We start from the raw sequence: 4,343 nt of genomic DNA on the forward strand, positions 1-4,343 counted from the left end.
AATAATTAAGAAAATGCCCTACAGACAGATCTTATGGAGGCATTTCCCCAGTCGAGTTTCCCTCCTTTCAGATAACTCTAGTTTGTGTGCCATACTGACATAACGTCGTTAGCCAGCACACACACATTTCAAAAGCTTGTCATATTTTCAACCAGTACAAGTTTATTCCTTTCTTTTCCTTCACTGTTGGGGCTGGAAACTGAAAGACCTCATTTTCAGCCACAGTCACTAAACAGATTAAACTGGCAGTACCACAAAGCTATGAACTCTCCAGGCCTACCTAGATGACACACTTCCCCCAGCAAATGCTACCTTCCTAAACATTGCTACCAAGTGGGGACCAAGTGGTCAAATACCTGAAACTCCCCATCAGTGGGAATACCATCATGTCGTACCAACCTAGCTTTAACATGGATTCTATGGCTTGAACTCAGGCCTTTGTGTGTGTATGATAAGCACTGTATTGACTGAGCCATCTCCCACTCACTTTTAGCTGATTCTGGCAAATACCAGGAATCACAATTGCTAGATGCCACTGTCAGACTATGCTTGGCTATACCATTTTGAATTTCTACTGGCGGTGAATGAAGGGTCCTGCTGGTGCCATCTCTTCACTAACAGTTGTTTTTGCCCAGGTCATGGACTCTAGACTTTCTAACAGGTTTTCCTTGGGATTTTACTGTTGTTTACATTTAAACATATCCCCTATGATTATTTACCAGTTATATATTGTTACATAAATATGTCTTGCAATATCATTTTGTGTCTTTTGCTCATTTTAAAAGTTTAGGTTCTTAACTTGTCTTATCATCACATCTTAAGCATTTGTTGTTCATTTTGCATGACAATCCTTTATCAGATGTGAATTTTGTACTGTTGCCAAGCTGTGACTGTGTTTTAGCAAAAAATGCATAGTAAAATATTACGTTAACATCTGGAGGCTAGATGCTGCTCTGTAAAGACATTTAATAAAATATTGCACAAAGTAAAAAATCTTAAAAAAAAGACACAGTATTTAATTAGTTTTCTAGCAGATGAATGGATCCAGAGCTTGAAGCATCACGTTCATCTACTTGCAGTGATGTAGCCACAATGTGATGATTTAAAAAAAAAATTAGCATTGCACTTTTCTTCTTTCCCTTCCTTCCTCCCTTCCTCCCTTCTTTCCTTCCTTCCTTTCTTCTTTTTCATTTATTTTTAATTCACCATGTTCTGTCCCAGTAAATACTGAGTCATTCTGAGCCATTGAAATGGTTTCTGGTAGGTCTCCATAGAGTCATTTTTCAAGTGTACCCTGACAAGTTGAATAATGATCTACTTGCTCCCTGCTGCCCTCATCCCTGCCTGTCAGTGACCCCATTTGTACCTCATGGTCACTCCCCAAAGGCACATCTCTTCTTGGTCTAGCATACCAAGTTCTAGTAGATGACAAATAGTGGACCGAAGGTGACACAATCCTAAGCCCCACTGTAGATACATCTTTCCGCCTCAAGTTCTTGTTGCACACTTATCTAAGGTGACTTCTCCATCAGTACTAATTTCAACAGTGCTGTGCATGGATGTCCTTGTTAGACCCCTTCTCCCTGGTCTTTCTTGTCTAACTTGGGAATTCAGTGTGTGAAAGAGCTCTGCATCATGTGCTCTATAGAGAGAATAAGGGAATAATTGAGTTCATTCCACAACAAAGTTCCAACAACTGCCTAAATTCATCTATCCTTTTTACAGGCTTTTTTTTTACATTGATTAATTTTGCATGTAAGTGCTCCACAGCACAGGTGTGGAAGTCAGAGGACAAAGGCTCAATTCTCTCCTCCCTCTGTGGGCTATGGGGATCAAACTCAAGTTGCCTGTCCAGGCAATAGATACCTGTACTAGCTGAGCCATGATTGGCTCACCTTGTTACCAACATAGAGGAAGCTGGATTTAGGAAGCCCTTTTCTTCTTTTCTTTCTTCTTTTATTAGATATTTTATTTATTTACATTTCAAATGTTATCCCCTTTCCTGGTTTCCCCTCTGAAAACCCTCTATCCCCTCCTCCTTCCCCCTGCTCACCAATCCATCCTCTCCCTCTTCCTGGCCCTGGCATTACCTTATGCTGGGGCATAGAGCCTTCACAGGTCCAAGGGCCTCTCCTCCCATTGATGACCAACAAAACCATCCTCTGCTACATGTGCAGCTGGAGTCATGGTTCCCTCTATATGTACTCTTTGGTTGGTAGTTTAGTCCCTGGGAGCTCTGAGGGTACTAGTTGGTTCATATTGTTGTTCCTCCTATGGGGCTGCAAGCTCCTTCAGCTCCTTGGGTCCTTTCTCTAGCTCCTCCATTGGGGACCCTGTGCTCAGTCCAATGGTTGGCTAAGAGCATCCACCTCTGTATTTGTCAGGTACTGGTAGAGCCTTTCAGGAGACAGCTATATCAAGCTCCTGTCAGCAAGTACTTATTGGTATCCAAAACAGTGTCTGGGTTTGGTGACTGTATATGGGATGGATCTCCATGTAGGTTAGTCTCTGGATGGCCTTTCCTTCAGTCTCGGTTACACAATTTGTCTTTGTACCTCTCTACATGAGTATTTCATTTCCCCTTCTCAGAAGGACTGAAGTATCCACACTTTGGTCTTCCTTCTCCTTGAGCTTCATGTGATCTGTGAATTGTATCTTGGGTATTCTGAGCTTCTGGGCTAATATCCATTTTATCAGTAAGTGCATACCATGTGAGTTCATTTGTGATTGGGTTACCTCAGAATGATATTTTTTAGTTCCATCCATTTGCCTAAGAATTTCATAAATTCATTGTTTTTATTACCTGAGTAGTGATCCATTGTGTAAATGTACCACATTTTCTGTGTCCATTATTCTGTTGAGGGACATCTGGTTTCTTTCAAGCTTCTGGATATTATAAATAAGGCTCCTATGAACATAGTGGAGCATATGTCCTTATTACATGTTGGAGCATCTTCTCGGTATATGCTCAGGAGTGGTATACCTGGGTCCTCTGGTAGTAATATGCCCAATTTCCGGATGAACAGCCAAACTGATTTCCAGAGTGGTTGTACCAGCTTGCCATCTCATCAGCAATGAAGGAGTGTTCTTCTTTCTCCACAACATCACCAGCATCTGCTGTAACCTGAGTTTTCGATCTTAATCATTCTGACTGGTGTAAGGTGGAATCTCAGAGTTGTTTTGATTTGCATTTCCCTGATGACTAAGGATGTTGAACATTTCTTTAGGTGCTTCTCAGTCATTTGGTATTCCTCAATTGAGAATTCTTTGTTTAGCTCCGTATTCAATTTTAAATAGGGATACAAATTGGAAAGGAAGAAGTGAAATTATCACTATTGAAGATGATATGATAGTATACTTAAGTAACCACAAAAATTCCACCAGAGAGCTTCTATACTTGATAAACAACTTCAGCAAAGTAGCTGGATATAAAATTAACTCAAGCAAATCAGTGGCCTTCCTCTACACAAAGGATAAGCAGGCTGAGAAAGAAATTAGGGAAACAACACCCTTCACAATAGTCACAAATAATATAACATACCTTGGTGTGACTCTAACTAAGCAAGTAAAAGATTTGTATGACAAGAACTTTAAGTCTCTGAAGATGGAAATCAAAGAAGACCTCAGAAGATGGAAATATCTCCCATGCTCATGGATTGGCAGGATTAATATAGTAAAAATAGCCATCTTGCCAAAAGCAATCTACAGATTCAATGCAATCCTCATCAAAATTTCAACTCAAATCTTCACAGACTTGGAAAGAGCAATTTGAAAATTCATCTGGAATAACAAAAAAAACTAAGATAGCAAAAACTATTCTCAACAATAAAAGAACCTCTAGTGGAATCGCCATCCAGGACCTTAAGCTGTATTACTGAGTAATTGTGATAAAAAAAAAAAAAAAAACCAAAACTGCATGGTATTGGTACAGTGACAGGCAGGTGGATCAATGTAATAGAATTGAAGACCCAGAAATGAACCAACACACCTATGGTCACTTGATCTTTGACAAAGGAGCTAAAGCCATACAGTGGGAAAAAAAGACAGTATTTTCAACAAATGGTGCTGGCTCAACTTGCGGTTAGCATGTAGAAGAATGCAAATTGATCCATTCCTATCTCCTTGTACAAAGCTCAAGTCCAAGTGGATCAAGGACCTCCACATAAAGTCAGATACACTGGAACTAATAGGAAAGAAAGTGAGGAAGAGCCTTGAGCACATGGGTACAGGGGAAAATTTCCTGAACAGAACACCAATAACTTATGCTCTAAAATCAAGAATTGACTAATGGGACTTCATAAAATTTCAAATCTTCTGTAAGGCAAAGAACACTGTCAATAAGA

The 4,343-nt window shown here is 39.9% G+C and overlaps 1 protein-coding gene across 5 annotated transcripts in view; it reads left to right on the forward strand.

The window, feature by feature from the left end:
* LOC116090599 (doublecortin domain-containing protein 1-like) overlaps positions 1 to 4,343 on the forward strand; it is a 191,159-nt gene that overhangs the window by 134,342 nt on the left and 52,474 nt on the right. The window lies entirely within an intron of this gene.

The sequence above is a fragment of the Mastomys coucha genome, unplaced genomic scaffold (assembly GCF_008632895.1).
Source record: "Mastomys coucha isolate ucsf_1 unplaced genomic scaffold, UCSF_Mcou_1 pScaffold15, whole genome shotgun sequence".
NCBI classification, from domain to species: Eukaryota; Metazoa; Chordata; class Mammalia; order Rodentia; family Muridae; genus Mastomys; species Mastomys coucha.